This window comes from Schistocerca americana, unplaced genomic scaffold, assembly GCF_021461395.2.
Source record: "Schistocerca americana isolate TAMUIC-IGC-003095 unplaced genomic scaffold, iqSchAmer2.1 HiC_scaffold_1768, whole genome shotgun sequence".
NCBI classification, from domain to species: Eukaryota; Metazoa; Arthropoda; class Insecta; order Orthoptera; family Acrididae; genus Schistocerca; species Schistocerca americana.
In genome coordinates, this window is record NW_025725862.1 from 1 (window position 1) to 13,670 (window position 13,670).

A 13,670-nucleotide genomic window follows, 5' to 3' on the forward strand; every position below is an offset into this window, starting at 1 on the left:
TTAGGTGTATTATTCAATTTCCTTTGGTACTAAAATTTATTAACCAAACAGTTAAATTTAGCTTTGATCGCCAAAGTCAATTTAACCCTTCAGTTAAATCTAGCTTTGTTCGTCAAATCTAGATTTAACCGTACGGGAAATTTAGCTTTGTTCGCCAAAATCAATTTAACCTTTCAGTTAAATCTAGCTTTGTTCGTCAAAGTCAATTTAACCTTGCAGTTAAATTTAGCTTTGTTCACCAAAGTCAATTTAACCAAGCAGTTAAATCTAGCTTTGATCGTTAAAGTCAATTTAACCGGGTAGTTAAATCTAGTTTTGTTCGCCAAAGTCAATTTAACCGGGCAGTTAAATCTAGCTTTGATTGTCAAAATCAATTCAATCTTGCAGTTAAATCTAGCTTTGATTGTCAAATTCAATTTTCTTTGGTACTAAAATTTATTAACCAAGCAGTTAAATTTAGCTTTGATCGCCAAAGTCAATTTAACCTTGCAGTTAAATTTAGCTTTGTTCACCAAAATCAATTTAACCAAGCAGCTAAATCTAGCTTTGATCGTCAAAATCAATTTAACCTTTCAGTTAAATTTAGCTTTGATCGCCAAAATCAATTTAACCGGGCAGTTAAATTTAGCTTTGATCGCCAAAATCAATTTAACCGGGCAGTTAAATCTAGCTTTGATCGTCAAAGTCAATTCAACTGTTCAATTAAATTTAGCTTTGTTCACCAAAATCAATTTAACCAAGCAGTTAAATTTAGCTTTGTTCGCCAAAGTCAATTTAACCTTTCAGTTAAATTTAGCTTTGTTCGCCAAAGTCAATTTAACCTTGCAGTTAAATTTAGCTTTGTTCGCCAAAATCAATTTAACTAAGCAGTTAAATTTAGCTTTGTTCGCCAAAGTCAATTTAACCTTGCAGTTAAATTTAGCTTTGTTCACCAAAATCAATTTAACCAAGCAGTTAAATTTAGCTTTGATTGTCAAAATCAATTTAACCAAGCAGTTAAATTTAGCTTTGATTGTCAAAATCAATTTAACCTTTCAGTTAAATTTAGCTTTGATCGCTAAAGTCAATTTAACCGGGCAGTTAAATCTAGCTTTGCTTACCAAAATCAATTTAACCTTTCAGTTAAATCTAGCTTTGATCGTCAAAGTCAATTCAACTGTTCAATTAAATTTAGCTTTGTTCGTCAAATTCAATTTAACCGGGCAGTTAAATTTAGCTTTGTTCGCCAAAGTCAATTTAACCTTTCAGTTAAATTTAGCTTTGTTCGCCAAAGTCAATTTAACCTTGCAGTTAAATTTAGCTTTGTTCGCCAAAGTCAATTTAACCGGGCAGTTAAATCTAGCTTTGATCGTCAAAGTCAATTCAACTGTTCAATTAAATTTAGCTTTGTTCACCAAAATCAATTTAACCGGGCAGTTAAATTTAGCTTTGTTCGCCAAAGTCAATTTAACTTTTCAGTTAAATTTAGCTTTGTTCGCCAAAGTCAATTTAACCTTGCAGTTAAATTTAGCTTTGTTCGCCAAAGTCAATTTAACCGGGCAGTTAAATTTAGCTTTGTTCGCCAAAGTCAATTCAACTGTTCAGTTAAATTTAGCTTTGTTCACCAAAGTCAATTTAACCTTGCAGTTAAATTTAGCTTTGATCGCCAAAGTCAATTTAACCGGGCAGTTAAATTTAGCTTTGATCATCAAAGTCAATTCAACTGTTCAGTTAAATTTAGCTTTGATCATCAAAGTCAATTCAACCAAGCAGTTAAATTTAGCTTTGTTCGCCAAAATCAATTTAACCGGGCAGTTAAATCTAGCTTTGATCATCAAATTCAATTCAACTGTTCAGTTAAATTTAGCTTTGTTCGTCAAAATCAATTTAACCAAACAGTTAAATTTAGCTTTGATCGTTAAAGTCAGTTTAACCTTGCAGTTAAATTTAGCTTTGATCGTTAAAGTCAATTCAATCTTGCAGTTAAATCTAGCTTTGATCGTCAAAGTCAATTTAACCGGGCAGTTAAATTTAGCTTTGATCGTTAAAGTCAATTCAACTGTTCAGTTAAATTTAGCTTTGTTCACCAAAGTCAATTTAATCAAGCAGTTAAATTTAGTTTTGATCGCCAAAGTCAATTTAACCGGGCAGTTAAATTTAGCTTTGATCGTCAAAGTCAATTTAACCGGGCAGTTAAATCTAGCTTTGCTTACCAAAATCAATTTAACCTTTCAGTTAAATCTAGCTTTATTCACTAAAGTCAATTTAACCGGGCAGTTAAATCTAGCTTTGTTCGTCAAATTCAATTTAACCGGGCAGTTAAATCTAGTTTTGTTCGCCAAAGTCAATTTAACCGGGCAGTTAAATCTAGCTTTGATCGTTAAAGTCAATTTAACCTTTCAGTTAAATCTAGCTTTTTTCACTAAAGTCAATTTAACCGGGCAGTTAAATTTAGCTTTGTTCACCAAAATCAATTTAACCGGGCAGTTAAATCTAGCTTTGCTTACCAAAGTCAATTTAACCGGGCAGTTAAATCTAGCTTTGATCGTCAAAGTCAATTTAACCGGGCAGTTAAATCTAGCTTTTTTCACTAAAGTCAATTTAACCGGGCAGTTAAATCTAGCTTTTTTCACTAAAGTCAATTTAACCGGGCAGTTAAATCTAGCTTTGATCGTTAAAGTCAATTTAACCGGGCAGTTAAATTTAGCTTTGATTGTCAAAATCAATTTAACCTTTCAGTTAAATCTAGCTTTTTTCGCCAAAGTCAATTTAACCGGGCAGTTAAATCTAGCTTTGTTCGTCAAATTCAATTTAACCGGGCAGTTAAATCTAGCTTTGATCGTCAAAGTCAATTTAACCGGGCAGCTAAATCTAGCTTTGTTCGCTAATTTTAAATTTTTAATAAAATTGTTTAATAGAAACAGAAAAACTGTATGTTTTATTCTATCAAAATAACCCTTTTATCAGGCATTCTATTAATTTTTTTTCATTAAAAAAACTTTAAAAGGGAAGATTTTTAAAATAACATTAATGATAATTTATTCAGAAATTAAATTCAATTTGTGTATTATTCACTATATTTTCTTAATTTGTTTATTTAAACTTTTTTTTCGGGATTTTGTATTTTAGGAGGTTTTTAGGCCGGTTTCTATTTATTTAAAAATTTGAATGTAAAAATTTTTTGATTTAAATTTTCATATTAAAATATAGCAAAATTTTTTTGAAAATCAGATGATAAGGATTTCAAGTAGTGATTTTCAGCGCGGGAGTTTTAAAAATTGTCTTTATTCGGGGTTTCTAATAGTAGGGTGTTTTTCACCCCATAAATTTTTAGGCGGTACTAACGTTTATTAACCATTAGAAATGTCCCGTTTAGCAAAAATCACTTTTTTTTTTTTGGCCCTTTTTTTGACGTTTTTTTGCACACTTTTGCAACGTTTTTTTGGCAAAATTTTGGGCAGTTTAATTGAAATGTCGAACAAACAGTAAATTTCGGGTCAAAAAATTAGTTTACACGTGTGTATATAATAATGATTTAATGAATATATAAAAAAGTTATTTTTATTTAATTAAAAAAATAAAAATAAATAAATACTTTTATAAATAAATAAATGCTGATTTTAATACAGAAAAAAAGATAGAAAACACTACTCGCTATTTTTGAAAGATAAAGAAATCAGATAAAGACCTATTTTTATATTATAAAAGAGATTAAATATAGATTAATTAAATATTTATAATACAATCTAGAGTTATTATGGATTATTATATTAATTAAATTATTAATAATATCTATAAATAAAATTATTAATATTTATTTAATATAAATAATTTATATAATTATTTATATATATTAAATATTAATTAATAAATAATATATAAATATATATATAAATAAATTATTTATATAGTAAGTAAAATTTAATGAAAAAAAAAAAAAAAAATTTACTTAAAATATTATTCCATAAATCTATTATAAAATATGGTTATATTGACCTATCTAGGAAATTATTTAATTATATATTTATAAATAATAATAATAAGCAAGCTTTAATATAGTACTGCGGAAACTTCAAATAATTTTTTCTAATATTTTTGAAATTTACTATGTTATTTTCTTAATTTGTTTATTTAAACTTTTTTTTCTTTTGTCCTGATTTTTTGCCTTTTTTTTTCGGGGATTTTCAAATGCATAAAAAAATTTTTGACGATATTTTGGTACTCTGATTTTTTCGGTATCATTTTATTTTTCTAATTATCGGTTATTTTAGTAAATATTTTTAAAAAAAACCTAAAAATTTTGTAGCTTTGTTCGGTATTTTAAACTAAAAGTTAAAATTTTTAAAAAAAATTTTTTGGTTTGAAATTTTTAATTTTTTAAAAATCTTTAGGGCAAATAAGCTTAGAAAATTGGGCAATTTTCTAGGCTTTAAAAATCTTTAGGGCGAATAAGCTTAGAAAATTGGGCAATTTTCTAGGCTTTAAAAATCTTTAGGGCAAATAAGCTTAGAAAATTGGGCAATTTTCTAGGCTTTAAAAATCTTTAGGACAATTAAGCTTAGAAAATTGGGCAATTTTCTAGGCTTTAAAAATTTTTAGGGCAAATAAGCTTAGAAAATTGGGCAATTTTCTAGGCTTTAAAAATCTTTAGGACAATTAAGCTTAGAAAATTGGGCAATTTTCTAGGCTTTAAAAATTTTTAGGGCAAATAAGCTTAGAAAATTGGGCAATTTTCTAGGCTTTAAAAATTTTTAGGGCAAATAAGCTTAGAAAATTGGGCAATTTTCTAGGCTTTAAAAATCTTTAGGACAATTAAGCTTAGAAAATTGGGCAATTTTCTAGGCTTTAAAAATCTTTAGGGCGAATAAGCTTAGAAAATTGGGCAATTTTCTAGGCTTTAAAAATCTTTAGGGCGAATAAGCTTAGAAAATTGGGCAATTTTCTAGGCTTTAAAAATTTTTAGGGCAAATAAGCTTAGAAAATTGGGCAATTTTCTAGGCTTTAAAAATTTTTAGGGCAAAAAGTTTTAAAATTTTAAAAAGGTATAGAATTTACTGTATTAATGTAAGTTAGTTAATAAATTTTAGTACTAAAAAAAATTCAATTTAACATTTAAATTGAATTTAGCTTTTTACTAAATTTAATATGAAAATGTTGAATAAAATTTTAATTTTCACAGGAAGGAATGTACTAAAATTTATTAACTAACTTACATTATTTTAGTGAAAATTTATTTTAAACTTAGTATATATGTATGTATACAATTATCTATTTAATTGTATGATGTTATTTTGAGTTTTTACTTATTTAAAAGTTTTTTAGCTTTTTTTTATTGTGTAAAATTACTTTAGATGTAAGTTTTTGCTATACAAGTATTTATTTTTAAATAGAGTAAAACTAGTTTCCTTGTGTAAATTCGCAGTAAATAAAATTATTTATAAAATAACTTTTGAAATAGTAATTTTTTTAAGCATAAACCAAACTTGTGCCAGCAGTTGCGGTTATACAGGGTATGCCACAATAAAATTTTAGTATTAGTAAGTAAATCTATGAATTTATAATGAAATTTGTTAAGTGAAATTTTAAATTTTTATAAGTTTTTATTTAGGTATATAAGGCTAGAAAATTTTTATTTTAAACTAGGATTAGATACCCTATTATAAAAAAAGTACCCTATTTACTGAATTAGTAGTAGTTATGTTCTTGAAAATTAAGAGAGTTGGCGGTATTTTAGTCTATTCAGAGGAACCTGTCCTGTAATTGATGGTCCACGTTTTCACTAACTTATTTTTTTAATTTATATATCGCCGTAGGTTGAATATTTTTGAATAATTATAATGTTCAATATTTTTAAAAAGAATAAATCAGGTCAAGATGTAGTTTATGGATAAGAAGAGATGGGTTACAATAAAATTATTTAATACTGATGGATTTTTGTAATAAAATTTTGAAGGCGGATTTGAGGGTAATTTTAAATAAATTTTTAAAATGATTAAAGCTCTAAAGTATGTACATATCGCCCGTCACTTTCACTATAAAGTGGAATAAGTCGTAACAAAGTAGGTGTACTGGAAAGTGTCCCTAGAAAGAACAAATTAAAGCTTTATGAAGCATTTTACTTACATTAAAAAGATTATTGTAATGCAATATAATTTGATAATATTATATTATTGTTATTATTATTATTATATTTGTATTTTAAAAAAAATAGTTTATTTTTTTATTAATTTTTATGAATAAATAATTATTATTATAGTGAATTAGTATTGTTAAAGAATTATTTGTTTATTTGGAAAGAAAATTTAATTTTTTGTACCTTGTGTATCAGGGTTTATTAATTAAAATTTATATTAATAAATTTCTCGAATTTAAAAGAGCTATGAAAATATATCTTTTATTGTGAAATAAATATTGTAAATATTTTTATAGAAGTGAAATGCTATACGATTTTAAATATATCTAGTTTTTTAAGAAAAAAATTCAATTTTATTTTTATTTTATTATTAAATTTAATTTTTAATTTAATAATACTAAAATTTTATATTATAGGGGATGAGCTTTATAATAGAGTTATATAATATATATAATTAGGTTTAATAAGTAGGATTATTAGTTTCTATCTTTATTAGTGTTTTATAACTAATTAAAATTTATTTAAAATTTTTATATTTATTTATATTTTTTATTAAAATATAAGATTTAATTTTTTTATTTTAGAAATAATGATAAAATTAGTATAATTAATTTGTATTTTTTTATTATAAATTAAAGGTTAAGTAAAGGAACTCGGCAAATCTATTTTTCACCTGTTTAATAAAAACATGGCCTTTTGATTATAATTTAAGGTCTAGCCTGCCCAATGATGTAGAGTTAAATGGCTGCGGTATACTGACCGTGCAAAGGTAGCATAATCATTAGTTTTTTAATTGGAAGCTTGTATGAAAGGCTGGATGAGAGAATAACTGTCTCTATTTAAATTTATTAGAATTTTATTTTTAAGTAAAAAAGCTTAAATTTTTATTGAAGACGAGAAGACCCTATAGAGTTTTATAATTTTTTAAAATAGAGATTATTTAGTATTATTTTTTTTTCTTTTAAGAAATTATTTAGTTGGGGTGATTGAAAAACTTAATAAACTTTTTTTAAATTAGAACATTGATTTATGAGTATATGATCCTTAATTTAAAGATTAAAAGAATAAATTACCTTAGGGATAACAGCGTAATTTTTTTTTAGAGTTCAAATCGAAAAAAAAGGTTGCGACCTCGATGTTGGATTAAAATTAATTTTTGGTGTAGAAGCTAAAAGATTAGGTCTGTTCGACCTTTAAAATTTTACATGATCTGAGTTTAAACCGGCGTGAGCCAGGTTGGTTTCTATCTCTATAAAAATAAAATATTTTAGTACGAAAGGACCAAGTATTTGATTTAAAATTTATTTTTAGAATAATATTATTATTTTGGCAGATTAGTGCAATAGATTTAGAATCTTTATAAGTAATTTTTTTTTACAAATAATACTTGATATTTAAAGATTTATTTTTAATAATAGTTTCCAGTTTGATCTTAATTATTTGTATTTTAGTGGGGGTAGCTTTTTTAACTTTATTGGAACGAAAGGTATTAGGATATATTCATATTCGTAAAGGACCTAATAAGCTAGGATTCATAGGTTTACTACAGCCATTCAGAGATGCCATTAAGTTATTTTCTAAAGAACAGACTTTTCCATTAGTCTCAAATTTTTGACTATACTACATTTCTCCTATTTTTAATTTGTTTTTATCTCTTTTATTATGATTATGTATGCCTTTTATTTCTGTGAATCTAAATTTTAATTTATCAATATTATTTTTTTTAAGTGTTTCTAGCTTAAGAGTTTATACAATTATATTGGCAGGATGGGCATCTAATTCAAATTATGCAATATTAGGAAGTCTTCGTTCTGTCGCTCAAACTATTTCTTATGAGGTAAGATTAGTTTTAATTTTGTTATCCTTTTTATTTTTAGTTTATAGATTTGATATAATTGATTTATTGAAATATCAGCAAAATTCTTGGTTTTTATTTTTATTTTTCCCCCTAAGTTTAATGTGATTAGTGTCTAGTTTAGCTGAGACTAATCGAACACCTTTTGATTTTGCTGAAGGTGAGTCAGAATTAGTTTCAGGTTTTAATGTTGAATACAGAAGGGGTGGATTTGCGATAATTTTTTTAGCTGAGTATTCTAGTATTTTATTTATAAGAATAATTTGTGCTATATTATTTTTAGGCGGTAATTTGTATGAAATTATTTTTTTTTATAAGATGATTTTAATCTCTTTTTCTTGAATTTGAGTTCGTGGGACTTTGCCACGATATCGTTATGATAAATTAATATATTTAGCATGAAAAAGTTATTTACCAGTATCTTTGAATATACTAATATTTTATTTTGGGTTAAGGCTTATTTCTATAGTCTTGGCTCTTTAGTTAATAAATTTTAGTACAAGTTAATAGAAAGTTTAAATCTCTTTTTTATACTTTCAAAGTATATACTTTTTGACCAAGTTCATTAACTTATTTTTTAAAGATTAGAAAATCTCATATTTTAGCAATAAAAGAATTCATTGGAAAATAAGAGAAATATATAATTGTTAAAATTTGTCCCATAAAAATATAAGGGATCTCAACAGGTCGTGCTCCAATTCAAGTTAAAAGTAAAATAACTGATAAAAATATTCAAAATAAAATTTTGTTAATGGGATAAAATTGTATACTTTGAAAATTTTTTTTATTAATAAATGGGGAAATATAAAGAATCGAAATTGATAGTACTAAAGCAATCACTCCTCCAAGTTTGTTAGGGATTGAGCGTAGGATTGCATATGCAAATAGGAAATATCATTCTGGTTGAATATGAATTGGAGTTACTAGTGGATTTGCTGGGATAAAATTATCAGGATCTCCTAGTAAGTATGGATTTTGTAGGGTTAATACAGATAATATTATTAATATAATAAAAAATCCTATTAGGTCTTTTATTGTAAAATAAGGGTGAAATGGGATTTTATCTAAATTTCTTATTAAACCTAAAGGATTGTTTGACCCTGTTTGATGCAATAACAAAAGATGGATAATTACTATTGCTGATACAATAAATGGTAAAATAAAATGAAATGCAAAGAAACGTGTTAAAGTTGCATTTCTAACGGCAAATCCCCCTCAAATTCATTGAACAATATAATTTCCTAAATAAGGGATAGCTGAAATAAGATTTGTAATTACTGTAGCCCCTCAAAAAGATATTTGCCCCCAAGGTAAGACATATCCTAGAAATGCTGTTGCTATAACTATAAAAAAAATTGTTACCCCTGATATTCATGTTTCGGTAAGATAGTATGATCTAAAGTATAATCCTCGACCAATGTGGCTGTATAAACAAATAAAGAAAAAAGAAGCGCCATTTGCATGGAGGGTTCGTATTAATCACCCAAAGTTTACATTTCGGCAAATATGGGCTACTCTATTAAAAGCTAAATCAATATTGGGACAATAATGTATAGCTAGAAATAAACCTGTTAAAATTTGAATTATTAGGCATAGTCCTAACAAACTTCCAAAATTTCATATAGAAGAAATGTTGGAAGGTGTTGGTAAATTAATTAAGGATGAATTAATAATTTTATTTAAGGGATTATTTTTGAATTGCTTTATCATTTATTTTTGTCGTAACCTACCAATGGTTTTTCCGATAATTTTTACTACTGCAATTAATGTAATAAAAAGATATATTATTAAGAAAATTAATAAATTTATATTAGGGTAATTATAAAATTTTCTTAAGTTTATATTTATTAATAAAAAAGATTGGTTTAATGAATTAAATTTTATACAGACTACTATGGAATAAAAATTATCTGTAAAAATTAGTATTATAAAAATTATTAAAATTAAAACAATGTAAGCTAGTATATTCTTTGGCAATTTAAATTTTTCATTTGAAGCAATTCTAGTTATATAAATAAATATGACTAATATTCCTCCCACTATAATTAGAAATAGAATGTATCTAAATCAGAAATTATAAAATAAAAATCTCGATATAAAAGTTATTAAGATAGTCTGAATAAGTAAAGTTCCTCCTAATGATAGTGGATGATTAAGGTAAATAAATAATACTGAAAATATTAGATTAAAAAAAAACAATGTGATTAAAATTACAGGAAATAGTTTATTAAAATATTAATTTTGGAGATTAAAGATAAAGTTTCATCCTTTTTTCCTGAAGTTTTAAAAGATTACTCTTATTTCTGATTTACAAGACCAGTATTTTTTTTAAATTATTAAAACAAATGTTAATATATTATTATCTGTATTCTTTAGTTTTATTGTTTTATTCTAGTTTATATATTTATGTGTCTAAATATAAGCATTTTCTTCTTATATTGTTAAGACTTGAATCAATTGTTTTATCCTTATTTATATTAATTTTTATTTATTTTATTCAATTTTTTTATGAGTACTTTCTTCTTATGTTATTTTTAACTATAAGAGTTTGTGAAAGAGCTTTGGGATTATCTTTATTAGTTTTGATTGTTCGGATTCATGGTAGAGATACAATTTTAATATTTGATAATTTATGATAATTTATATTATAGGATTAATTTTTTTAAGCCCTTTAGCTTTTTTTAATAAAAGGTATTGATTAGTTTTATTTATTATATTTATTCTTAGGTTCCTATTTATATGCAAAATAATTTTTAATTCTGTTTTATCCGTTTCTTTATCTTATTGTTTTGGCATAGATCTATTATCATTTTCTTTGATTTTACTTAGGTTTTGAATTTGTTCTTTAATAATTTTAGCAAGGGGGAACCTATATGTAAAAAATTATTATTGAAAATTGTTTTTATTTATGGTTATTACTTTAATAATTAGTTTACTTTTTACTTTTAGATCTTTAAATTTTTTTCTATTTTATCTATTTTTTGAAGTAAGATTGATTCCAACATTATTTTTAATTATTGGATGGGGCAATCAACCTGAGCGTATTTCAGCTGGAGTTTATTTATTATTTTATACTTTATTAGCTTCTTTGCCTATAATAGTAGCTTTATTTAATTTATATAAGACTAGTTTTAGTATAGATTTTTATTTTTTAAAATCTAGTAATAGATTTTTTAATGTATATTTGTTTGAATATAGTATTTTTTATTAAAATTCCTATATTTTTTGTTCATTTATGATTACCTAAAGCTCATGTTGAGGCTTCTATTTCTGGTTCTATAATTTTAGCCGGAGTAATATTAAAATTAGGCGGTTACGGTCTTTTTCGGGTGATAAAATTATTTTTAGAAGTGGGTATAAAAATTAATATTATTTTTATTTCTACTTCATTAGTTAGTGGGTTAATTATTTCTTTAATTTGTGTTCGCCAAAGTGATATAAAAATGTTAATTGCTTATTCTTCAGTTTCTCACATAGGTTTAGTATTGGCAGGTATTTTAACTTTAAATACTTGAGGGTACTGGGGTGCTTTAACTCTTATATTAGCCCATGGGCTTTGTTCGTCAGGGCTATTTTGTCTAGCTAATTTATCTTACGAGCGTACTTATAGGCGAAGCATTTATCTTAATAAGGGTTTTATAAATTTAATACCTAGTTTATCATTATGGTGATTTTTGCTTTGTTCCTCTAATATATCAGCGCCCCCCTCATTAAATCTATTAGGTGAGTTATTATTAATTAATTCTCTTTCTCTTTATTCTAAATTTTCAATAATTTTTTTATTTATAATAGTTTTTTATAGGGCTGTTTATTCATTATTTTTATATTCTTATACTCAACATGGTAAATATTATTCTGGCGTGTATTCTTTTTATCAAATTAGTATTCGGGAATATTTATTATTATTATTACATTGAGTTCCTTTAAATTTTTTAATTTTAAAGCCAGAGTATTTATCATTATGAATTTACTTAAATAGTTTATTTAAAATTCTAGTTTGTGGCACTAGGGAAGTAAAATGTTACTTTAAGTAATTTTTGTAATCACTAATCTATATTTTGTTATCTTTATATTTTTTTCTATTTCTTTTTTTTTATTAAGTCTTCATTTTATTAATTTAGATACAGAAATTTATGTTGAATTAGTAATTTTTACAGTGCATTCCGTTTCCGTTACTTTAGTTTTATTTTTAGATTGAATTTCTTTAAGTTTTATAAGTTTTGTTTTTTTTATCTCTTCTTCGATTATCAAATATAGAGAAGAGTATATAAATGGTGATAAAAACTTTAAACGATTTATTATATTAATAGTTTTATTTGTATTATCTATGATATTAATAATTTTAAGTCCTAATTTAATTTCTATTTTATTAGGATGGGACGGTTTAGGTCTAGTTTCTTACGCATTAGTAGTTTACTATCAAAATGAAAAATCTTTTAATGCTGGAATATTAACTGCCCTTTCTAATCGACTGGGGGATGCTGCCCTGCTAATAAGAATTGCCTGAATAATAGATTTAGGAAGATTTAATATTTTATTTTATTTAAATTCTTTTAAGGATAATCCTAGAATATTTATAGTTTCATTATTTATTTTATTAGCTGCTATTACAAAAAGAGCTCAAATTCCATTTTCTTCTTGATTACCAGCAGCTATGGCAGCCCCTACCCCAGTTTCCTCATTAGTTCATTCTTCAACTTTAGTTACTGCTGGGGTGTATCTTTTAATACGTTTTAGTACAATATTTTCTAGAACTATACTTACTCTATTACTATATATTTCTTTATTTACAATATTTATAGCTGGCATTGGAGCCAATCTTGAGTTTGATTTAAAGAAAATTATTGCTTTATCTACTCTTAGGCAACTTGGGATAGTCTTAACAATTTTATGTCTTGGAAGTAAGGATTTGGCATTCTTTCATTTATTGATACATGCTCTATTTAAGGCTCTTCTTTTTATATGCGCAGGGGTCATTATTCATAATATAAGTAATATACAAGATATTCGTTATATAGGGGGAATTATTTATTTAATACCTATAACTTGTTCTTGTTTTAATATTAGAACATTAGCCTTATGCGGGCTACCCTTTTTATCTGGATTTTATTCAAAGGATTTAATTGCTGAAATTTTATCTATAAAATTTAATAGAATTATGATTTATTGTATTTTTTATATTTCAGTTGGTCTAACTGTTTCTTATTCTGTCCGACTTATTTGATATACTTTTATAAGAAAAACATTAGCTTTAAGACTAGTTTTTTATAGAGATAATAATAATAAGATTATATTAAAGGGAATATTAGGTTTAGTTATTTTAGTGATTATTGCTGGTAAAATTTTAGCTTCTTTATTATTCCCTATTCCCTATTTCATCACTCTTCCCAAATTTTTAAAATTATTAACTTTATTAATGATTTTTTTTGGTTCGATTGTTGGGCATGAATCCTCGATAATAAAATATTTCTATTTAAATAAATCTTTAAAGTTTTTAAATATTTCTATGTTTTTTTCCAATATATGGAATATACCTGTTTTATCCACTTATGGGGTTGGTCCTTATTTTCTTAATTTGGGTAAGGCTTATTTTAAGCTTTTCGACTCAGGTTGAATAGAATATTATGGAAGAAAAAAAATTAAGAAACTATTAAAGAGGCTTTCTCAGAGACTTCAACTCCTATCTCGCAATCACATTAAGGT

At 25.1% G+C, this 13,670-nt stretch overlaps 1 pseudogene; it reads right to left on the bottom strand.

The window, feature by feature from the left end:
- Window positions 1-8,537: 8,537 nt before the first annotated feature.
- On the bottom strand, window positions 8,538-9,677 carry LOC124571574 (annotated as a pseudogene).
- Between the last annotated feature and the right edge of the window lie 3,993 nt (window positions 9,678-13,670).